The sequence below is a fragment of the Rhinatrema bivittatum genome, chromosome 5 (genome assembly GCF_901001135.1).
Source record: "Rhinatrema bivittatum chromosome 5, aRhiBiv1.1, whole genome shotgun sequence".
NCBI classification, from domain to species: Eukaryota; Metazoa; Chordata; class Amphibia; order Gymnophiona; family Rhinatrematidae; genus Rhinatrema; species Rhinatrema bivittatum.
The window spans coordinates 103696591-103722449 of record NC_042619.1 but is presented as its reverse complement, the minus strand read 5'-3'; positions in this window follow the sequence as shown (position 1 = coordinate 103722449).

The following is a 25859-nucleotide window of genomic DNA, read 5'->3' as shown; positions in this document are numbered from 1 at the left end:
TTACTAGCAACGGTAACATGGAATAGATTTGGTTTTTGGGTACTTGCCAGGTTCTTATGGCCTGAATTGGCCACTGTTGGAAACAGGATGCTGGGCTTGATGGACCCTTGGTCTGACCTAGTATGGTTCTTATGTTCTTATATTCTTATGTAATAACACAGCTCCCAGAGCTGATCCTTAACATCCCTAACCTCTCTCTTCTCCATTATGAGTCACACAAGCCTCTAGCAATGCTGTGGTTCATCCGGTGGAGGGAGGTTCAACCTCCTGGATCCCAGGTGCGATAGTGGTATAAGAATAAAAACCGCAAATTTACTATTGTACATGCAGCAAAATGGATTCTCTGACTTCAATGGGGAAATGAACTGTATTTCAGAGAGACAGAAGTGCTGAATTTCTAACTAGTTGAAATTGTGACAGAATTATCCGATTGCCAAGCAGGCACTGTTTACATAGGCCACTGATAACAGGAGTCTTGTCTTAGCAAACATAGCAGAGAGCACAAGCAAGTCTGTGCGTATATGCTGAATCCATCAAAAGGGGGCTCAGAAAGACAATTTACAGGCCAGGTGTGTATGTTTGAAAAAACAGATCCAAACCTGTCAGCATGGCTCAGTTGTGCCTGGAGACAGGACCCTCCAATCACAAAAGGATTTTTTTTCAGACAGGTCAGTTCTGTCACAGCTCTGTCAGGTGCCTACCTGATGGTCAAGCTGGGTGGGAGGGTTAAGAAGTCTACATGAAGAAGGACCCAATCGGAATTGTACTCATGTCACTAAATTAGTATGCATTAAGCCTCTGAATATGCATACACTGGCTTTTAAAATCTCTGGGGGGAAAGAACTCCACTCACCAGCAAGAAGATGTTCGAGACACTGCTCCCTGCCCTGCCCTGCAACTGCACTGATTGACCAGATCCAGTGTCCTGAAGTGCTGTATGGAAGAGCTGTCCAGCCCTGCTATTGTATCCAGAGTAACACTTGCCGGGGTCTTCCTAAGGAACTAGGCAATAGGGATGTGAATCGTTTTTTGACGATTTAAAATATCGTCCGATATATTTTAAATCGTAAAAAATCGTTAGAGGCGCGATACAATAGGAATTCCCCCGATTTATCGTCAAAAATCGTAAATCGGGGAGGGGGGAGGGGAAGGGGGAGGGCGGGAAACCCGGCACACTAAAACAACCCTAAAACCCACCCCGACCCTTTAAAATAAATCCCCCACCCTCCCGAACCCCCAAAAATGTTTTAAATTCCTGGGGTCCAGTGGGGGGTCCCGGTGTGATCTTCCACTCTCGGGCCACGGCTGCGATAATAGAAATGGCGCCGGCGCCATTTTGGTTCCTGTCCCCCGACGTCACGAGCGCAGGAGATCGCTCCCGGACCCCCGCTGGACCCCCAGTGACTTTTGGCCAGCTTGGGGGGGCCTCCTGACCCCCACAAGACTTGCCAAAAGTCCAGCGGGGGTCCGGGAGCGACCTCCTGCACTCGTTGCCATATTGCAAAATGGCGTCGGCCATATGGCCGTATTGCCATATTGCCGTATTGCAAAATGGCGCCGGCCATACGGCCATATGGCCGGTGCCATTTTGCAATACGGCAACGAGTGCAGGAGGTCGCTCCCGGACCCCCGCTGGACTTTTGGCAAGTCTTGTGGGGGTCAGGAGGCCCCCCCAAGCTGGCCAAAAGTCCCTGGGGGTCCAGCTGGGGTCCGGGAGCGATCTCCTGCGCTCGTGACGTCGGGGGACAGGAACCAAAATGGCGCCGGCACCATTTCTATTAACGCAGCCGTGGCCTGAGAGTGGAAGATCACACCGGGACCCCCCCCACTGGACCCCAGGTAATTTAAAACATTTTGGGGGGGTTCAGGAGGGTGGGGGATTTATTTTAAAGGGTCGGGGTGGGTTTTAGGGTTGTTTTAGTGTGCCGGTTTTCCCGCCCTCCCCCGATTTACGATTTAAACGATTTAAAAAAAAAAACAAAACCGGGACGATCAGATTCCCTCCCCCCCCCAGCCAAAATCGATCGTTAAGACGATCGATCACACGATTCACATCTCTACTAGGCAAGTCCTCTGCCCTCCTTCAGAGGCAAGACCCACAGCTGCTTCAGAGACAGAGGACATGTTCAGCAAAGACTGTCACTTCTCTCACGGCTCACAAACCAGGGATCTTCAAAGTGGTGAGAAGGGGTTAATTTCTGGCTTATTGTCTATGGGCCAGCAAGTTAGGAGTGTTTTAAAATACAAGCAAGTTGCAGCCAAGGTGATGTGTTATGTCTCCTTATTTATTCTTACTTGCTAAACTAATTATCAGAAGTATATTCTATGCTCAGGATTTTTTACCTGTTTCTTGTCTAGCATAAGATGTTTATCTTTTTCTAAATGCTAAGCCTGCAAAGCCTGACAAATAAAAGTCTAATCCTGTGGATAAAACACGTTGTCATTCCTGAATGATTTGGATTGTATTTGGGTATAAGAGATAATAGCACTGCTGACCCGATAGGTATGGGGGAGGGGGACATGAAGTGCAGAGAGGTTCCCCAACCCCTCATATTAGGTACAGTGGGTAGCTCACTCTCAGTCATTAACTCACCCCCAACTCTCTCTCTCTCTCTCTGATCCTCACAAGTGCAGGATCTTCTCAGAGGAAAAGGCATTCTTGAATAAAGTAAGGAGTCAAATGGAGGTGTTCAACTGAAAAGATTTAGTTTAACTTAAAAATCAAGATCCAGGTTACGATCGCAAAAATCATGAACAGTAAAATAAACATTATAATGAAAGCAGTGGTCTCTTTCTTTATCCATGGTGCATCCTCTGTTCACTCTTCTTTCTTTATCTGAACCAGTTTCCATTATCCCTTCCCCACAGAGGGTGGAAAAATTCTCTTCAATAACCAGCATGAGACAAGGGAAAAATCCCCTTGCTGCAAAACTTGAAAACCTCTTGAAAACCCACTTCCCCATGTCTTTACCCTTGCTGTTAACTGGGCACAAAGGTGAAAACCAGGAACTCGGTCCTTCAAGACATGGGGGATATGCCCCTCCTTTCAGAAAGTGGTGAAAAGATCAGGATAGGGAAAAAACCCTCCCTTCTCAACCCCTCTCACTCTTCTAATCCTCAAAAACGTTTCACTTGTGTTCCAAAAGAATCGATAACTTCTCCGCCACAACTCCCCTCTTCCTGGTCAATCAATCGAGGGAGAAGAAAGCCTTTTGCACAAGCTCGGAGGGGTGGAATTTATACCTCTGAGACCATCCCAAAAACTGAATGGAATAAAAAGGCTGAGAAGGGTTTCACTATGGAAAAAAAAACCTCAATAGTTGAAAAGCAAGGGTAATATTAGTGCCAGTGGCAAGGGCCTGTTGCATTTTGAATTTAGAAAGTTCATGTGTAAATGGTTTCCTCATCCTCTGTCTCTTTCAAGTAAACATAAAATCGCTTCCACGTGTACTTTTACGCATACACACATCCCCTCCCACCCCTGGCAGTAATTTTTAAAAGGCCTATATATATGTGTGTAAAACGGCATTTGACGCAGGTAAATACTTTTACTTATTTATTTATTTTAAAATTCAGTCCTTTAGTTTATCTTTTAGAGTGCACACTAACATCACATGCCTGGTATTGATGCTACATTTTAATGGGCAGGCTAAAATACTGAGTTCATTGCCAGTTAAATGCCATTTTAGCATTCATGATAAAGTTTTTAGTGAGTGAATGCTAAATGTATAGATTCCTTTGTGACTATGGGGGAAATGCTTAGTTCATCAGACTCGAAATGTTATTTAAAATAGTCTTTCAACTGTTTATTGATAGGATATGTAATAACTCTTTTAAAGTTTCCAGTCTTTGAATCTTAAGAACATAAGAAGTTCCAGGCTGGGTCAGGCCAAAGTCCATCGAGCACAGCATTCTCTGTCAGTCTGGGTCACACGTACCTGTCAGATCCCAAATAGTTGATCTGTTTCTTGTAACTCACGCCCAAGGATAAGCACTGATTTTCCCAAGTCTACCTGGCTAATAACTATTTATGGACTTTTCCTTCAGGAACTTGTCCAACCCTTGTTTGAACCCCATTATCTTAGATCTCTTGACCACATCCTCTGACAACAGATTCCATTGATTGTGCACTGAGTAAAAAAAATACTTCCTCTGATTTCTTTAAATCTGCCAGTTGCTAGTTTCATGGCATGCCCCCTAGTCCTAATGTGGTTTAAAAGGGTAAGTAACTATTCCCTATTTATCTGTTTCACCCTACTCATTATTTTATATATTTCAATCATATTCTCTCTCAGTAGTCTCTTCTCCAAGCTAGAGAGCCCTAACCTGTTTAGATTTTCTCCATAAGGTAACTTTTCTATCCCCTTTATCATTTTTGTGGCTTTTCTCTCTACCTTTTGTATGATTGCTATGTCTTTTTTAAGATGGGATGATCAGAACACAATACTCAATATGATTGCAGCACTGATCTTTACAAAGGCCTTATGATATTCTCAGTTTTGTTCTCTAATCCTTTCCAAATAATTCCTAACATTCTATTTGCCTTTATGAACAGAAAAATGTTTTTGAATATGAAAAATGTTTTCATTTAGAACCCTAGATTTACCATTCTCAAGTTGCATCTGTACTTCTTTTGTCTTTCCACTTGTAGCCTCATAGATAAATCCCAATTCTGTATAATCATATCCTGTTGGGTCACTTCTCCAAAGATAATGTAATCCTACGTCCAGGAGCGGGATGCACTCTGGTGGGGCCATAAAAGAATCTGAGCTTGACTCTTTGGTCTGGATCCCAGGCTAGCTTGAGCACTGTCTCTTTTTTCCCCAGGTGTGAGTTCTTTGCTGGATGAAAGGAAAGGTCTTCCTTTCAGGGCTCCAAGTGCTAAAGGTGGGTGATAACTCTTTATATTCCTGGGAGAGGAGGACCCAGTTTCTGATTCCCACTGTGGGCTATACATGCCAAAAAAAAATTCTGAACTCAGTAGAGTTTCCAAACCAAAAGTTTACTGATGGTAAGCGAATGCCGGTATAGAAAAACTTAAAATAAATAATAAATAAATAAATGAGTATTGGCACAAACAACTTAGGGCCTTATTTTCTAAGACTATCGCAGGCTTGCACTAACAGCCAAGCCTACGATAGCTAGCGAAGGTAGCGCATGCCTGCGCTACCTACATTGGGGCAGAGTCGACCCCGGAAGAGCAGGAGTCGGGGCGTCACCGGGGCCGACTCTGTGAGGACAGCGCGGACAGCGAAAAGGTAAGGAGCCTTTTCGCTGCCTATTTCACGCCCAATAACTACACCTTTTATGGTGTAGTTATTCGGCGCGACGCCGGCAGAGATCGCACCGCGGTGGTGCGATCGCTGCCGGCTAGCGCAGGACCGCCCCCCCGTTTCGCCCCCCGCCCCCTCTGACCACCAGATTTTCTAAGTTTTGCGAACTTAGAAAATCCAGCCCTTAGTCCTTAGCTCAATCTGTGCAGGTGTTGTCCTTGCAGGGACCCGGAATATCTCCATCATCCAGGGTGTGGAATAATGAAGTATCAGGGGGTACCCTTAGTGTGGCAAGGATACCCCTCTACACCTGGACCCAAGGTGGCAAACAATCTTAGAACAGAATGTTCAAAATCCCTCTCTCTCCCCAGTTAAGACTCCGGGTGGACATTCTCGAGGATGTCAAAAAAGTTCTTACTTACAGTTTGTTTAGTTCTCTCGTTCTTTTACTTGTCCTCTTGATCCCAGATGGGAGGGATCATCCTAGGAACAGCAGCTCTTGGTGTTCTTCTCAGGTAGGAAGGGACAGCCAAAACTCTTCCACCTGGTCACAAAACCATAGTCTCTTCTCATTGAACTGAAATTGCCACTGGAAGGTCCTGGCATTGGGTCACCACTTTCCTCTGTCCTCACTGAGGTGCAGAAGGGCAGGTCTTCCCTAGGCTGGGACTCCCAGTGAGATGGTTCCCTGTTCCCTAGGCTTCCTACAAAATAGAATTTGATAAACCCAAAAACAGGGGCCAGAGGGAAATTCTACCCAGTCAGAGAGTGAACTGGAAAGAAAACTCACCTGACCCTGATCAGGATGCCCATGCTGGGTGAGCCTGGTTCCTCTGATTGGACCTGAAAATCCAACGGAAAAACCCAGCTCCTTTCCACCTCCTAACCTTAAGCAAACCAAGAATACTGCCCACAGACTCTCTGCAGAGAGGTGCTTAAAAGAACTTCCCAGGGGGCCGGCCATTCCAGCACCCTCAAAGGGAGGGGTTGCATTTGAATGGTATCCACCTCCATCACTAACCTATACTGCACTTTCTAGAATAAGGATTCACCCAGGGCTTACTGGTAACCTAACAGTAAGGTCCATTATAATACCATTCCCAGTAATGCAAGCATCTTGTCATATGAGAATTCCTCCAAACCACTTATTAATTTCTTCTCACTGATATGCCTTTCCAGGCTTTTCAGTAATATTCCTGAAGTATTTTTACTCACTACAAATCACAAACCAAAATCTCCATATGGAACCTGACATGGGTTTTTTATGCCTTGTCAGCCACAGTTTGGTAGTTACACATGCTTATGCTTTTCTTTGTGATTATCCTGCTAGAAATTATTGTCTCACTGAGCTTGTTAATTGCCCACTAGTTGCTACTACCTGAATATTTAACCATGTATTTATGTCCATTATAATTCAAATTTGTTTTAATGAGCTAATCCCCTTGTTTATAAGTATTGTTTTGCAGATTCTCACCACTAATCATCATGCTATCAATTATTTTAGTCATGTTTAAATACTACTAGATTATGATTCCTGACTTTTTACCTATGTAGCAAGCTACTAGAAACCATGTTCCTTCCCCCATGAGCTTATAATATATTGAAGCCTTACAATGTGGGCCAAGCTGTGTCTGGATCTGAGTGATGTGTTTTGGATCTGCCCAAAAGGGGTTTTCAACCCTGCAGAGATTGCAAGCCACCACAGCCAAGATGAAGGAATATAAAAATACATCAAAACCCCTGTGTGCTCCCCTGTGAATGACAAATGTTCTGCAAGAACCAGCATCTAGCACTCACAGTGTTAACAAATTGGGAAAATCTGTACTGTTTAGCCTTCCCAGAGAATAGCACTAAATAGCCAGTAGAGGAGGAAGCCAAAGGAATGCTGGGAGACCATTTAAGGTAGAAAAGGCGCAACTTGGCTGACTCTGTGTGTGTGTGTGTGTGTGTGTGTGTGTGTTTTGTGTGAGGGGGGGGGGGGGCGGGGACGACCAGGAGTTGGAACCAGGAGCCAGGAAGAGAGGATTACATCTGGCAGCTCTGCAATCAGTTTTTCTGCTGAAGAGCTAATTATCAAGAGGGAGAGACATAAGTTTGCACTCTGAGGAAATAGACAGACAGACAAATGTTCTTGCTTCATAGCTGAGTTATATGTAAAATCCTAACAAGGGACAGAGAAGCAAAGAGCTCAGAGGCTGATCAACTTCCTTTCCAGAGATATCCAGGCCCAGGAGCATATGGCTGGATCACCTATGTAAGAGACTGAGTTAATTAATCCAAACTTTGCACAGAGAGTATTTTAGAAGAGGAGGGAGAAAGTTTATTTGATTGCCTTTTGTCCACAAATTCAGTATCTCATCTTAATTGCTTCAATCTTTCAGCTATAATTTAGCTGGATAAAAAAGGGGCATTCCAGGGAAGGGTTTAGTTATCTGGTTAATATAGCCGAATATCAAGTATATCCGGCTATCTTAACTAGATAACTTTAGACCTGCTCCAGAGGTGGCTTAAAGTTATCCTTTACTTAACTGAATATTTTTAAAGATATCCGGTTAAATAGCACTGTCATTTTACCCCATGCCCCCAAAAAAACAATGTGATGGCATTCCATTTGTGAGCCTACCCACATAAATAATGTGCCCTGTGCCCCTCATCCATAAAAAAAAGCTCTGATTCTTCTCCCCAACCCCCGGCCCTTGCCCAGTCTCATATCAAAGACACCAATGGAATGAACCCTCACCCCTGCAAACATCAAAGACCATGGATCACCTCCCCCCACCCCGGACTCCTCTGGACTTCCACCCCCCCCCCCCCCACTTGCTAACATGCTGCAAGCCCCAGCTGCAGGGTCTCTCTTGCTTCCAGTTGCAGGCTCTTCCCGGCACTTCTTTCCAGCTCCCACAGCCAACTCGAGCAGTGGGGCCAGACTCTTCATGGCCCACGTGGGCAGCAGCAGCAGTAGAAGATGGGCCACATGGTGCAGGCTCCAGTACTGGGCCAGTTTCACTTCTGGCCTCCTGGTCTTCTTTCACCTCTGGCCTCCTGGTCTTTCATGGGACAGGACCTACATCTAGGTCAACTTTCTCCTCTTGGCGCCAGTTGCACATAGCATCTGGGAGACTGCTCAAAGAGGTAGACAACACCAACAGCCATCTCAGGAGTGTAGATCTCCGGGTGGCAGAGGCTTCTGCCAGATCAGGGAAACTTTTGTTTCCCTGATCTGGCAGGAAGATCCTGCTGCTCAGTGGCACTAAAACAGATATCATCTCAGAGGCTTTCCTCCAGTCAGCTGCTTCCTCACAGCTGATGTCAAGATCTACAGAGGCTCTTGCACCAGGAATGAAAACTTCTCCTCCCCCTGGTAAGTGTCCTTGGGCTTTTTCCTCTTCTACTCTCCCTCTCCCCAGAGCAAGCATAGCGGCCATCTTAGTCCATTGAAATCAACAGGGCCAAAATTGCACATTTTCCTCCAAATAGTCTCTTAGCTAATAAAAATCTGAAATTTTCACAAAAATAGTTTGGAACACCAAATCTTCCCTCCCCTTCAAGTCCATTGTTCAGCTATCAGTTTTGTAATCCCCTTTCACATTGGGGTCACCTTTGGTAGCTGTAGGGGTAGTAAAAGACCTTCCTGCAGGCCCAGAACCAGATGTAAACAAAGTTCACACTAATTGGGAACCAGTGAAAGCTGGGAGGTCCCAGGGGAGATGTACACAAAAAAACAACCACTGTCCACAACTGGATGATGTTCCAAACAGAGAAAATAATTTATTTTTTACAGATCAAAGTCCAGAACTTTAGAATAAATTAAGAAATACAGTCCAGCACTTAATATCTAAGGCAGCTTCTCATTCAAGTCACAAAATCCTTCACAGATGTTACTCATAGTTTAGTCCTAATCATTGCAGCAGAAAATCCTCTAGATATTTTACCCTTTCAAGCTCCCCAAGTTTCTCTTCCTTGAGACGCAGTGAAAAACATAGTCAAGAAACCTTTGCTTCTTACAACACTTCTGCAACTGTGGGCTTCCCCAGACAGATTCAGTGTCCCCATGGACTTGGGGTCCTTATTGGTAGATCTTTTTAATATAAGCTTAGGAGGGAAGAGGACTGCTGCATTGGGCAGGGACTTTTTTAATGTACAAGGTGGGGAATGAGAGGAGAAAGAGGACCTTTTGGCAGGAGAATATTTTTATTTTTAAATATAAAGAGTCAGTAGAGAGAACAAAGTGGTCCCTCTATGTATGTGTGTATATGTGTGTGTGTGTGTGCATGTGTATATGTGTGTATATATGTCTATGTGTGTGTGTGTGTGTATATATATATATATATATATATATATATATATATATATAAAATATGTGTGTGTATACGTGTGTATTTGTATGTGTGAGTATATGTATGCATGTCTGTGTGTGGTGTGTAAGGGGTAAAGGAGGTATTAATATTGATACAGGAGGAAATTTCACATGGGAAGTAGGAAGGGATTGATATTTTTAATTTTTTGAATTTAAAGAAGACTTAGCCAGGCAGTACCTGATTTTCAGCACTAACCAGCAAAGGTTAGCAGAGAAACCAGCCATACTAAATCTAGCCAATTAAAATTTGAGGGTCTAGATTTAGATGAATTTTCAGCTGAAACCTAGCTGACTAGGTTCAGCTGAAAATTTGCCTACAAATAAGTGATTAAAATTGGCTTGTTACATTGTCTGCTTGTACTCAACTTCCTAAAGCTTTGTACTGGCTGCAAAGATTTTGTCAACATGATGATGACAGCCAAATTCCTGCTGGAGAAAGTCTGCTGAGCAACAGTATCCTTTCATGTTATCTTCACTCATGCACATCTGGTGAGAACTGACCATTTTCAAGAATTCCATTTATGGGCATTATCATCAGCACAACATTGCTGCCTGCATGTCCTACCATCACCTTAAACTCAACATGGCCAAGACAGAGCTCCTTATCTTTTCTCCCAAGCCTACTTTCTCTCTTCCTTTCTGTGGATAACACCGTAATCCTTCCAGTCCCTTAATCTTCAACTCCTCTCCCTCCTTCTCTACATACATCCTGAAATACTGCTAAAATGTACTGTTTCTTTTCTATAACTTCACCAAAACGCAGCCCTTCGTTTCTGAACACACTACCAGAACCCTTATCCAAACTCTCATCATCTCTTGCTTAGACTATTGAATCCTGCTCCTCATAGATCTACCAGTGAGCCATCTCTCTCCACTACAATACATCCAAAATTCAACTGCATGTCTTATCTTTCACCAATGTTGCTACACCCATATAACCCCTCTTCTCAAGTCATTAAATTAACTTCCTATCTGTTTCCGCATACAGTTAAAGCTCCTCATTTCTTACTCATCTTCACTTTGCAGCTCCTCATAGCCTCTCTTCTCTTATCTCTCTCTACACCCTTTCTTGTGTACTTCGCTCATCAGGCAAGTCACTCCTATCTATGCTCTTCTCCTCTACCACCAATTCCTGACTCTAAGCTTTCCACCTGACTGCACTATATGCTTGGAATAGACTTCCTGAACTGGTGCATCATGCTCCCTCTCTTGCCTTATTTAAATCGTGTCTAAAAACTCACCTTTTTTGTTCTGCTTTTCAATTTTAACCCTCGATTGTCCCACTTACAGCCTAATTAATTTTTAACGATTGTCTTAATAAATGAAATTTCTCAAATCTATTTTACCCTATTTGTTTGTCTTGATTAGATTGTAAGCTCTACAGAGCAGGGATTGTCTCTCATATAAGTTTTGTATAGCACTGCATACATTAAGTAGCACTATAGAAGTGTTAAGTAGTAGTAGTAATAGTATTAGTACAAGCAGTAGAGTACAACAATGAGCACAACAGAGGCAGAGGAAGCAAACCATTAGCCATGGTAAGGCCAAGGCCAGAACATGTTCCAGACATAGATAGGCGAGCTTCCATAGTCTGAACGGTGGCCAGCTTATGGAACATTAGTTTGCTGATAGCTTCAAGAAGTCAACCTCCAGACATGCATGTACAAAGAGATCATACAAGAGAATTCCTGCATGTGAAACTATATGAAATTATCATTCATGCAAACTGATAGTTATTCCTTACAAGCAAGCTGAGCCAACATACTTCACCAATTTCTGAGAGCAGTAGTATCTGATGTTTCAGTTTAAGGCTAAAGCAGAAGAATTCAAGGCTGAGTTGGAAGAGGAGAAAATCCTATTCATTTGGGAAGCTAGGCATAGAAAGACATTTCTGTGTGGAGCTGACTTACCATAAGAACATAAGATATGCCATACTGGGTCAGACCAAGGGTCAATCAAGCCTAGCATCCTGTTTCCAACAGTGGCCAATCCAAGTCACCTGGCAAGTACCCAAACATTAAACAGAATTCAAGCTACTATTGCTTATTAATTAATAGCAGTTTATGCATTCCACTAGGAATTTATCCAAACCTTTTTTAAACACAGTTACACTAACTGCCATAACCACATCCTCTAGCAATGAATTTTACTGAGTGAAAAATATTTTTTTTTAAATGAGCTACCTCGTAACTTCATAGAGCGCCCCCTAGTCCTTCTATTATCTGAGAGAGTAAATAACTTATTTACATTAGCCTGTTCAAGTCCTTTCATGATTTTGTAGACCTCTATCATACCCCCCCTCAGTTGTCTCGTCTCCAAACTGAACAGCTCTAATTTCTTTAGCCTTTCCTCATAGGGATTCTTGAGTTTCTTATACCAGAGTTGTTTTTTCTCTGGTCCCATTGTATTCTACATACTAGTCTGGTGACCATGACATGATCAACAGGTCTTCGAAAGTGGAAACAGATTTGGTTGTCCACCACTCTTAGGTATTGATTCAATGCTGATGCCACATCTGAAACCCACCCAAAATGGCAAATGTCCAAGATATTCATGGTGCCCCCAGACCTCAATTCCAGAAGCAATCCTCAGATAATTTGGTGACTAAACCTGCATTTTTAGGACCTGTCCTCCCACACAGAAACCCAAAGGGGATGGAGCCTGTGACCGCAGGCTTAGTACCCATGCTCACTGCACTTTGAAGATCACTGCTGGAGGCAAGGTCCAGGTGGAGAAGGTAATGATGGCAGCAGTGGGGTGGGGGTGGGGCACCTTCCAAGATCTGGGACAGGATTTCAGGATTGTGGGAGGACAGGACATTTTATTTATTTACTTACTTGCTTACTTTTCTGCTTCTCCCTCCCTCCCCCAAAAAAAGGTTTTTCTGTTCTAGAAATAGTAGGCCTGTGCATAAATCCATGCCTATCTCCAAGGCTGTTCTCCTATTCTGTGTCAGTGAGAAAAAAGCTTAGTGAATCGGGCCCTAAATGACTTTAGCTTGTGTTAATGCAGACCCTATTTTTGTATCTTTTATTTCAAAAAATTTAAGAATACATATGCCTCTAGGTCTTTAGAAGTGTGCTAAGATAGTCCCATCTCATAACTCAAATTCCAGTGCATGGGGAAAGGATCCCACTCGGCAACTAAAGAGTTATCTGACGAGATCTGTAGAGCCGAAAATTGTCCCCCACTGAGTGGGGTAAATATAGCCACCCAGTTTCACTAGGCCTTGAATTTACCCAGAGAAAAGGGGCATTCTGGAGGTGTAGTTAGGTCAGGAGAAGTAAAATACCTACAGTACTGGAACATAATCCTCTTTGAAGTGCCTTGAAGTAGAATATAAATAAATAAAATAACAAATAAATAAATCAAATGCATGTGCTATATAGCACCTTGCTTTCACTGTTAGGCATTCTTTTTGCATCTCAAAGATTTTGCACCATATTTATTGCAAAAACAAGCCACAAACTAATATTGATGAACAATATTGTAGTTTAACAATTTGGTAATAATATGATGTACTTTTAAATGTAAGTGTATTTTTCTTTTATGTAATTGTAACCCTTACTTGGGGGTACTAATCCCAAGAGCACACAAACAAATTTATTTTTCTTCGGGGCTGGGCTGGCTAGCAATTTACTCCCATGCTTAACTCTTTATCCCAGGGGGATTCTTTTTATGGGGGAAGCTCTGGCTTATGGCCCAGACCAAGAGGCTTCCAATCACAGGTGGGAGGGGCTGATGAGGAATGGAAGGCACATGATATTAAAGTTCTCTACAGGGAGCTAGTGACATCTAGTAGCCAACCCATAGGGGGTGCAACATAATTTTGTATATTAGCATGAATTTTTGATGCATTTTATGTTACATTTTATTTATTTTAAATATATGTAGACCACTTGATCCAAAGTTTTGTATTAGCAGCAGTAACAATGATACATAAACATTGTAAATCACAGTAATAAACCAGTAGATAATTTATTTATATTCTGCTTTTTAACACTTCAACATTAAGGTACTGAAGGTTTTCCCCTATCCCCAGAGGGCTTACAATTTAAGAGCCTCATTTACTTAGCATTTTTCCCATAAACACAGAATGAGAGAAAAGCCTTAGTAAATAAGGTCTAAGTTTATACCTGAGACAACTGAGGGTAAAGTGATATGTCCAAGATTACAAGGAGCAGCAGTGGGATTTGAACATAGGATGGTAGCCCACTGCTCTTACCACTAGACTACTCCTCCATTCCTTAGCACACATAAAAAACTAGCTTATTGATTTTAAACTAACAATCATGATTTTGCATTCATAAATTCAATGTTATGATACTGAATTTTACTCATTTTATTGTACACTTCTATGATGGTATATATTGATTTGCAGTATATTAAGTATGTTAATAAATAATAACTTGGGTCTCCAATCTGCATCACCCTAAAAATCCTTTTATCAGGTTAATCTCCTAACTGGCAGGGCTAATAGAATTCATTTATTTTATTTATTTGTATTTTTCTATACCGGCATTCACGGAGTTCGTATCATGTCGGTTTACAAAACAAGGGGTGAGAAATACATTATAACGTAAATAACTAATAACATAAGAGTATACATTAAAAGTAAAACAAGTGCATGGAAGAAGAAGTTACAATAAAACGAGGGTCATTCTAACTGGGATTAGAGTTAGAGGAAAGATAAAAAGTTTAACAAGAAGTAAAACATTGTAGTGATTGGTAGATAGTGACTGTTTCAGTTTAATAGGAAATGTTCAGTAATGCTGCATTTGATGGTATTGAATCTTTAAGGGTCCGGAAATGCTTTCATGAACAGCCATGTTTTCAGTCTTTTCCTGAAGGTTAGAAGACATGGTTCCTGTCTTAGTTCTAGGGGGATGGAGTTCCACAGTGGGGGACCTGCTGTGGAGAAGGCCCGATCTCTCAATGTTATATGTTGGGTGGTATTGTTGTGTGGTACCTGTAGATATTCTCTATATGCTTCTCTGATGGGTCTGTTGGAGGAGTGTTTTTTAAGAGCTATTTGTAGATGGAGTGGAGCCAGTCCATGGATATTCTTGTAGATTTGCATCAATGGAGACCTGCATGGTCTCCAGACTGCAAGAAAAAAAATCCAATAGTTATAGACTAAATGAAGGACTCTGGCTGTACCAAAAAAAAAAAAAAAATATATATATATATATATATATAGGAACTGAAGAATTAATCTCTTGAGCAAGCTTCACTTCTAGCCTGTGACTAACAGGCAAGTGACTTATCTCAGTGTTACTATCAGATAGTATTCAAAGGTGGGAGAGAAGAAAAACAAAACAAATTGATGTCACATTGATCACTGCCCTCTATGTATGTTTGTATGGTGGTGGAGAGCAAGATGAGATAGCAGAAACTTTGAATAAATTAGCTCTCTTGAAATTTGTGCAAATTTACACTGAAGACTTACAGTATAAGTAAGCAGGAACTTTTCAAAGGAAGGAAGAAATGGCAAACAACATCACTGAAATTTTCATTACATGCAAATGTAAAACCTGAACTGAGTCATAAAATGTAGCAAAGTCTACAGGATTTATTGAAGTAATCCAATACATTCTTTCCATGCTGCTGCTTCATAACTATAGAAAAACTAGTCCACAACTGCATGGCAACTTAAAAGAGCACATTTTATAACTCCATGAGCTATATGTGCATATCTTGCCATTACTCCTGGAGGGAGGGATGGATTTAGTATAGACAGGTGGATCCACCTTCCTGCCCTTGGCTGCTGGAGGGTTGTGCTATTGTCCTCCTACACGGCTGTGTGTTTCCAGGGGTTACTGGTAAGTGTTAATCCAGTTCCTAGACTAGTGTTAATACATTCTTGATCTGAGCTCTGTGTTTCCTGTTGGCTGAATACTGAAATGGTTATCTGTTAATAATTAAGTTTTGTTATTCTGTACACAGTTGGCTTTTGCAGAGAATACTGGTGGTCTGATGTCACTATAGGGTTATATATACTGTGATGCCAGTTTTTCACCATCTCCATCTGCTGGTAGAGGTGCATAACCTACTTGTTCTGGATCCACCTGTCTATACTAAAGGAAAGGAAATTATCGGGTAAATAGTAATTTCTATTGTGGTAAACACCAGGTGCCACAGATCTTTTCCACACTCTCCTCAGGAATAACTCCAGGTCCATTCCTCCACCAGGACTTAAAATAGTCCACCCATGCTTCAAGTTGAAAGTCATCACTCCTCTTAGATGACATATACTGAGCCCTTGGGCCCTAGAATACTGAGGAATGTTGGAAAAAGTAAAACCTTAATAAGTGGTAACCGAAAATAGAGAAAGGAAAGATGGAACAGCTTCCTCCTCGAAAAACAAAAGCTTTCCAAAAAGACATAGCAAGGTTCGGCAAGAGCACCCTTTCTATTTCCACATGCTCAGACCTCATCCTTAGAAGTGCAAGGGTCCTTTCCTATGAAACAAAGGAAAAGAGGACACAGCATATTAACATGCTGCCCATACAAGGGATAACTAAAAAGCCACAGACTAAAATAGTGGCATGGGTTTCTTTACATATTTTAGGGACACCCCTATTTCAGGTCCCCACATGGTGCAGCTAAACCCATAATAATACTACTCCTGTTGCCTTGTGATAAATGGGACAATCCTCTCTAGCAGATATCCTTTAGGCTCTCTACATTTATGTGTGAGTTGCATAGCAGAAAATTGGAGGTGGAGGTTGTGTAGGTAATGAGTGATGGTGGTGTTATAGTTGCTATAGGTGAGTATGTTATAAAAGATATCTTCTTGTACCCTCTCCATGCCACCCTCTCCTACCAACATGTCATACCTCCACCAGCAAAGTAGATAGTGCAATTGGTAGGCAGAGGAGAAATGGTAGGACAGGCAGTGGCTACAGTGAAAAACTGCATGCTCATAGCTGCTACCTCCACCAGGTCTTTGGTTGGCAGAGCCTAGGGATCTTTGTCAAACTTGACTCCACTGTCAGGTTCCTACATGTCTTCAGCTGATGGGGGCCTGGAGATCCGCATCAATCATTCTGCTTCCATTACCACAGATCCTCATTTTTGTCTTCGCATTGCAGGGACCTGCGAACTCCATTAATCAGGGCTTACAGTTTCACGAATCATGTATTCAAAAAAGAGGATAAAAAAATCCAAATAAATAAATTGATGTTAACAACTCGCCACAACAATTTCAGTTCTAAAGCCCAGAAAGTAATAGTATAATAGTGTAAATCCCACTAGCTTACACCATAGGTTTAGAATGTAGAAATTTCCAGCAATGTAAGTTTCCAGTGGTAGTAGAGTTTATCAGTGTCATAACTTCAGTCCATTCCAAACAGGGTGGGTCTCTGTGTAAAATTATATACAGTAGATGTCTTCATGAGAAAGAGCATGAGTTAATGCTCTGAAGGAGTGGAGAAAGGCAGCAAAGGTACAGGCCTCCAGCTAAGGTAGCCAGATAAGTAGCCTTGCCCTGGAATGCCTCTTAGCAGTCTGTCCCTTAACACACAGCTGAGAGATGGAGTTATTTTTGTGGCCCCTCCCACAATAGGGTAGAGATATCAAAATTCAGTGCCACTTAGTCGGATACGTTTTTTGGACTTATCCAGCTAAGTTGCGCTGTTTGATAATTGGCTGCATTGAGCAGCTGCCACTTAACTGGATTATGTATCCACAAACTAAAGGAGAGGAGAGGCTGGAGCAGAGAATAGAACAATATGTGATAACATAAAACCCGCCTTATATAGCTATAGCAAGTATTGCATTTAAAATCAGTGCATGCACAGTTACATAGTGCATTAGGATTCTTATACTCTATAGCAAAGACAGACAAATGGCATTATAGAAAAAGGAAAGAAGATTTTATTATCATGGAAAAGTGAGGAAAATTGGGTTGCAAAATATAAAAGAAAAATCGCTAGCCCTACACTGTATCACAGTTCAGTTCGTTGCAAAATATTTCAAACTCCCACCTAAATTCTGGCCATAATTATAGCATAGGTTCTCAGTTAAGTCTGACATGAGTTCTGTTTTCCTTTTCTTTATATAAGCTGCTTCACTGTGTGCTTGATGAAGCCGATGCAGATGCTTGAGATCCTGTGATCATTTCAGCTGCAGTGTCCACTTGCTTCAGGAGAACGGAAGTCCAGGTTCTCACAAAAAAAAAAAAAAAAAAAATCTCCCCTCTACTCTGTATAAAATCATGATAAATCTTCTGAATTTCCCTGCAACTAAGTCAGCCTGATACTGCAGATACTATTCTAAATACTGTCCTTCTAGCTATAAATGAAACAAAAGGTCAGGAAATACTGGAAACTCATACTCTTTTCCCTCACTACAAAATAACAAATCACTACTTTCTCGGCACTGCTATATAATTACTATTCTACACACTATGGCTGTGAGGAATGCTCCCATATATTTGCAACTGCTCTTTCCTTTGTGGTAGCAGCCATATGGCTGGGGTAGGAACCTCAACTCATTGCTATGTCCTTCTGTCTTTTCCTCGCTCTGCCTTTCTGACTGTACACAAAAGACAACCTTTCTTTTATACCTAATTTTAAAAAGTTCATTAGCAATCGAACCCCTGCTCCTCATTAGCTCTGGTCTGGAATTACACCCCAAGTTCTGATTCCAAGAACTGCCATAGGTCCATTCAACTCAAAATCTTCCATCTGCGGAAATATCCATTTAATCCTAGCAATTGTAGCCAGGTCCAATTGGTGTCACTGCAGTTCAGGGATAATACCACTGGCTTCCAGCCATAGCACCCCCCTCCCATAGTGGAGCCAGAGGATAATTTAACATTTGCATATGTGAGAAATGTTAATCCTGTTTCTTAAACAGTTCAGGCAGTCTTTTAAACTTAAGCAAAATGCTTTATTAGCGAGAGATGTAAGAAAGCACTACAGAATTTTATATAAAAACTAAATAAAATCAATCAGGCAAATAAAGTACAAGATAAGATTCTGTAGGGACTAATATTCAATCTGTTATACTGCCCAGCCAAAATGTTAGCAGAAGTGAATACCAGACACTGATTATCTGTTTCAGTCACACCTTTATACATTTTCCTGTCTTGAATACACCAGCATTTCTTCTTTGACCATATAAGGTATTTCCTCTGCCTTTATTTGTAAATCACTTTCTTATGTCCTGAGTACACATCCATCACAGTGCTTGATATCTATGTGTTACTTGGCATATGCATTAGAGATGTGAATCGGAACCGGAATCTGATCGGTTCCGGTTCTGATCCAAATCTTAAAAATTTTATCGCCCGGCCCGATTGGATTTTTGATTATCGGCTGCGCCCAATCCGATAATCAAAAAACCCTCCCCCACCCTCCTGAACCCCCAAAAAAGGTTTTAAAATTACCTGGTGGTCCAGTGGGGGTGCGGGGAGCGATCTCCCGCTCTCGGGCCATCGGCTGCCACTAATAAAAATGGCGCCAATGGCCCTTTGCCCTTACCATGTGACAGGGTATCCGTGCCATTGGCCGGCCCCTGTCACATGGTAGGAGCACTGGATGGCCGGCGCCATCTTTAACCATGGTGTCGGCCATCCAGTGCTCCTATCATGTGACAGGGGCTGGCCAATGGCACGGATACCCTGTCATATGGTAAGAGCAAAGGGCCATCGGCACCATTTTTATTAATGCAGCCGATGGCCCGGGAGTGGGAGATCGCTCCCCGCACCCCCACTGGACCACCAGGTAATTTTAAAAAGTTTTGGGGGGTCGGGAGGGTGGGGGAGGCTAAGGGGGTCAGTTTAAAGGGTCGGGAGGGGTTTTTTTTATCGGGCCATCGGCGCCATTTTTATTAGTGGCAGCCAAATTGGCGCCGATGGCCCGAGAGCGGGAGATCACGCCGGGACCTCCCACTGGGCCACCAGGTAATTTAAAACATTTTGGGGGGATTCGGGATTCGTTTTAAAGGGTCGGGGTGGGTTTAGGGGTTGTTTTGGTGTGCCAGTTTCCCACCCTCCCCCGATTTACGATTTTTCACGATAAATCGGGGGAATTTCTATTGTATCGCGACTCTAATGATTTTTGACGATTTAAAAAATATCTGATGATATTTTTAAATCATCAAAAAACGATTCACATCCCTAATATGCATATCTTAACAAAGGAAGTCTCCTGATTGTTCAGAGTCTGAGGTTCAATACACAATCAGCATTTCCTCATTAGGAACAGAGAAACAATACACAACTTATTACTCCTCAGAAGGACTTCTGTAGGCTTCAAAAGAAAACGTTTGCATTGGCCTTTCTCTGTCTCAACTAACAAAAGGCATTGCCAAGTAATTCACATATCACCATTTGCCTTTACTTCAAACAGAGAGTGAATAGGGATTCTCCCCTTTGCAATTTAATTCACCTTTGCTACTCAGAGCAAGAACAATATCTTAAGATTCTGGCTTACACTAGTAAGGTACTAGAAATAAACAGTTTTGAGCTGCAGTCTATTTTTTTTGTCCAAGTGCATCCTTGGGAGGATGGGGAAGACTGGGAGTCTTTACCAAAGGACTGCAGTAATTGCAGGTATGCAAACAATCTGGGATTGCATGAGCAGAGCCTATATTTATTGTAGGAAATTCTTGTAGGCAAGGGAGGTCAGAATGGACCCTTGGGATTTATTCTATTGGTCTGTATTTTTGAATTTTCTTGTTTGGCCTGTGAATTTAAGGGGAGAATCCAAAGTCTGACCTTGTGGATTCTTTTGTTTTCTACAATTTTTTATTCTCCAGTAAACACTTTATTTTGGAATAGCACATTTTTATGAAGTGTCATCTTTTAATTGAATGTGTGTGGATGCTCTTTAGTCTTACAGCACTGAACTGTCCTTCACTAGAAGAATCCTGATCTGGGCCTGCAGCCAGTTTTTCCCCTACTCTGCAGATTTGAAGGTGGCCCCTTGCCTGGTTCAGGGGGTTACAATAGTATGACGCTGGTATACATAAACTGAATTTTATGAACAAAACACAGTGTTCGTCATCCTTCTTTGGAACAGTGTGTTCAATTCTGCCCAGCACATCATATGATGAATGTTTGAGAAACAGGAAAGATAAAACAGACCATTATGGCAATCCAAAGCTCAGAGTCAATGAACTATAACAAAAGACTATACACTGGGTACACACATTAGAAAGAAGAGAGTATTAACTTGCTTTACACCCAATCTTGTCAGCTTCTGGATTAGTTTCTCCAATATGACCCTCTCATCATACTATAATGTTAGTATTATGGGGCAAGTTTCAAAACTGGGTGCATTGATGCAAAGTCTACAAGTACTTTTAACCATTAGGCTTTGCACAGTTTTCAAAGGGAATAAAAATACCCAGAGAAAAACGTGCCCACAGAGATTTGTACTTGCTTTTTCTGCTATTTTTCCCCTTGAAAATAACAAATATAGATGTTAAAATGTAATCTATTAGGTAATTTTCATATGGATTTACACGCTTAAAACTGGGTTTTACACATATAAATGCACTTAACCCCCGTAAGTGGGCTTTTGAAAATTGCTACACTATATGCTATTGGATTTTCAATAGATTTTATGCATGTAAGTGTACTAAGGGAGGGTAATTTTAAACAAGCATGCACGCACCCATATATACATGTCTATGGGCGGGCGGCCACATACACTGAAATCTTATACTCTGCAAGCAAGTACATATACGTTATAAAATAGGCTTAGCAATTGTATGTGTTCTCCTAATTTAAGCATTTACACGAACAGCTGGGAATTGACAGCATTTACACACACAAGTAAAGAAATGTTATAATATGCACGCATGAAGGAGGAAACGACCAGTTTAACCAGTTCGTCCACCAGTTTTCCCAGTCTACATCTAGGTCGTCAATGTCCCCCTAGTTCTTTAGCATGCACACACCCCCAGTTTACCCAGACTCCTCAAGCAGTTCATATGTGGCTATAAATTGTTTTATTCAGACTTACACCTGTTCAATAGGGGAAGTAAATTCACAGAGAAATGAAATGGACACGCACTGCATTCGCTTCACCACAGGCACACATATCTCTTGGCACTGCCTCGGAACACCCATGACCCGCCTCCATGCCGCCATTTTTTACTTGATGCGGGATATTCATGCATTAGCACGTGTGCATATATGTGCAAGGTTTATAAAATAGGTCAGACACGTGCATGTGCTGGATGTGCATGCCTCTGCACTTTTTCGCACATGCACCCATAAAGATTTGATTGTACATTTAGTCTCATACAGGATCTTTATCCTGTTGGACTCTATGCCAACCCTGGACATAAAGCGCCACCCCGCCACCAAGATGCTCCTCTCTGTCATTGCGATATAATTTGTACCCCCTATAGCACTGTCCCATTAGTTATCCTCTTTCCACCATGTCTCTGAGATGCCAATTAAATCTATGTCATCATTCACTGCTATACACTCTAATTCTCCCATCTTATTTCTTAGACTTCTGGTATTAGCAAAAAACATTTCAAAGTGTTTTTTGTTTATTTACATTCTGCTTTTCAGTTGACAGGATAAACTGGAATCTTTTAGCTCAGGTGAGTTTTTAATTATAGGCACTTGGACTACTTTTCTTATTATTGGAACCTCTCTGTTGGGATGCTCTAACTCTTATGCTTCATTAGTATCCTTTGAAGATTCCTCCCTCCAAACCATGCGCTGCTGAGCGACTGTCTACTTTCCCCTTTGTTCTAGTTTAAAAGCTGCGCTATCTCCTTTTTAAAGGTTAGCGCCAGAAGCCTGGTTCCACCCTGGTTAAGGTAGAGCCCATCCCTTCGGAAGAGACTCCCCCTTCCCCAAAAGGTTCCTGAGTTCCTTACAAAACTGGATCCCTCTTCCTTGCACCATCGTCTCATCCACGTATTGAGACTCCGGAGCTCTGCTTGTTTCTGGGAACCTGAGCAGGAAGCATTTCAGAGAATGCTACCCTGGAGGTTCTGGATTTCAGCTTGCTACCTAAAAGCCTAAATTTGGCTTCCAGAACCTCCCTCCCACATTTTGCTATGTCTTTGGTGTGAATATGTACCATGACAGCTGGCTCCTCCCCAGTACTGTCTAAAATCCTTTCTAGGTGACACCTGAGTTCCGCCACCTTTGCATCAGGTAGGCATATTACCAGGTGATCCTCATACACACCAGCCACCTAGCTGTCTATGTTCCTAATAATCAAAACACCAACTATGACTGTCAAAATGACCCTTCCCTCCTTGGCAGAAGCCCTGGGAGACACATCCTAGGAGCAAGAGGGCAATGCCCGACCTGGAGAGCACATCCCTACTACAGGATCATTTCCTGCTGTACCAGGTTGATGCTTTCCAATCATGAGATCTTCCTCTTCCAAGGCAGCACCAGGGCTGCCAGACTGGAATTGGGACTTGGCTACTATGTCCCTGAAGGTCTCATCTATATACCTCTCTGTCTGCCTCAGCTCCTCCAGGTCTGCCACTCTAGCCTCCAGAGATTGGACTCATTCTCTGAGAGACAGGAGCGCCTTACATCGGATGCACATGTACAACTTCTCACCAGCAGGTAAAAAATCATACATGTGATACTCAATGCAAAAGATTGGGAGTCCCCCCTCTTGTTGCTGGACTACTGCCTTCATCTTAAATTTGTTCAGCTCCTAGTTATGTTTTAGGTTGCCATGGTTGTAGGATTGCGTACAATTAGGGTCCTTTAAATATATTAGTGTATTCACTATATATTTGGTAGTAACCTACAAGGGAATGATCAAACTCTTGATAAGGAGTGGGTTATTTCTGAGTTTAAGTTAAAAGGCAGATCTTTATTTATTTATTTACTTTATTTTTAAGTGTGAAAGTGACACCTGTCTATATTAAAGGAATAGCTAGGGGTGGGTTGAGAAATACAAACATACAAACTTCTGTTTGTAATCTGACTTTCTGACTACTTATGTAAAATAAAACACAAACTTCTGTTTGTTGCCTGACTTTCTGACTACCTATTTAAAGCAAAACACATGAATACACTAAATAATATACCCCAATAGTTTAATTCTCCCCAGTATTTTTAAGTTATAAAAATGTCTCTAAGCAGTGCTAACTGATTCTTTCCAGCCACCAGCAAGGTGATCCTCTCCTCTCAATGCTCCAGGTGCTCTCAGTGCTCTCTTTGTATTGTTTAGAACAATACTGGGTTGACCTAGCATACATTTAAGATAGCATAAATTACTCCCAGCAAACCACCTCCCTGCATAAGAATAGTTATTTCATAATTAATGTTTGTTTACTACGTGTTAAAGGTATGCATAAAAACAGTTAATGTCAGGATCATAAATTCAATTGTCAAAATTGGACAGTGAAAATTCAATTTCAAATTCAGTATTAATCTATAATAAATTACTTCCACAGCCCTAATAAATAAACCACTTGACTTTCACGTGTTCAGTTATCTTCCCTCCATCCACCATTCATGTTCTCACTTTGCTTCTCAATAATTTTACCCATAAGGCTGTATGAGACCGGGATCTTTTAAACTCTCATTATCCACTGAATTAGCAATAATCATTTCATACACACATATTTATAGCCCATCTCAGACAGAAGGATCATGCCAAACTGCATTTCTAATCTTTTCATCTCTTTCTCCCATACTTCTCATTTGAAGGGGAAATTGGATAGAAAGGGCAAAACCTGTGAGCATAGATCAATCAGTTTAAGCAATGTAACCTGTAATTACAATTGAATTTATAATAGATGATAAAAATTAAGCGAAAGAACAAGTAACGGAAGGTTTAAAAGTGTGCAGGGACTGGCAATACAGATTGAAAGTGTGATTAATAGCTCAGGGGTGGGAGAAAGTATTACTAGAAGAAACATGAGTCTCAATTATTGTTCAGAACTCTTTTCTGCTGCTGGTTTGGTTTTTTTTTTTATGCCAAGTGGGCAATTTCACTGGTTTAATCATATGTATTGCAGAGTCCAGACAAACTGTATAACAACTGAATATCTCCTCTGTCAGTAAATAGCTTAAGTAGGCTAAATTATTCAGAGTGGGTTGTTAAAGCACAAAAAAAAAAATCCAATTTGTTCACAAAACAAAATGTATAAAAGAGGCTTGCTGAAGTCTATAGAATATTAATAATCCATTGTCTTGCTTTTTCTAGTAATATATGAAGAGGCGACTAAAAGTCTTTTTACAATTGAACAATCAGAAATCAAGTATGGAACCCTGTTGCAATTCTACTTCCTACTACAAAACTTCTTACCACATCTCTCAGCATCCCCTGGCTCCTCCACGCCCACCATTTGGGGAGCTGAGAGCTTTGCACCTCTGGGCTCTGAGGCAGGGGCAGGCAGAAAACACTCAGCCTTCTTTTCTGCCATGTTGTTTTATCTTTTTGTCAGGAACGGGGAAGAAGTCATTTGTGTTGAATTCAACACCCCCAATCATTTTGAAAAGTTGGATCCTATGACTGCACACACGTAGCACTTACAGCGCCTCATGAAAAGAAGAAAAAAAACCTTTAGCAATAAGAAATCCTTTCATTCCCTGGCTGTGCAAGCAGCGTGTAAGATGCACATGCAAATTCTAAATGTGGTGGCCAGATATGTCAGGTCCTACTATGACTTCTTTATTTTGCCTTGTTAACCAATTAAGAGTATGGTCATTACAGTAGGCGGTGGTGGCTAAGTAAGTGATATGGTAGGCAGCTTCTAAGGACATGCAGGCAAAATATTTTCAGTTTGGTTCATATCATTTATTTTCAGCCAGGTTTTTGGCTGAATTTCATTTTTGGAAGAGTGAGGGGAAGTTCATTTCAATCGATTTTTCATTTCCACAGGTAACATGCTTTGGGGTAGATTTTCAAAGGGTTACGCGCTTAGGTTACGCGCGTAACCCCTGAAAACCTACCCCAAACCCCCCCTGCAGGCGCCGAGCTTATCTTGCATAGGCTGCCGACGCACGCAAAACCCCGGGACGCGTGTCGGGAGCGTGTTGGGGCGTGTCGGGGGCGTGTCGCAGCGGCGCGTCATCGGTGGTGTCAGGGGCATGTCACGGCTGGCGTGTCATCGGGGGCGTTCCGGGGGCATGGCCGCGGCCTCCAGACCAGCCCTCGAACCAGACCATGGCGCGCCAGCAGCCGGCCCAGTGCATGCAAATTACGCCTGCCTCGGGCACGCGTAACTGTGCAACAAAGGTAGGGGGGGGTTTAGATAGGGCCGGGGGGGTGGGT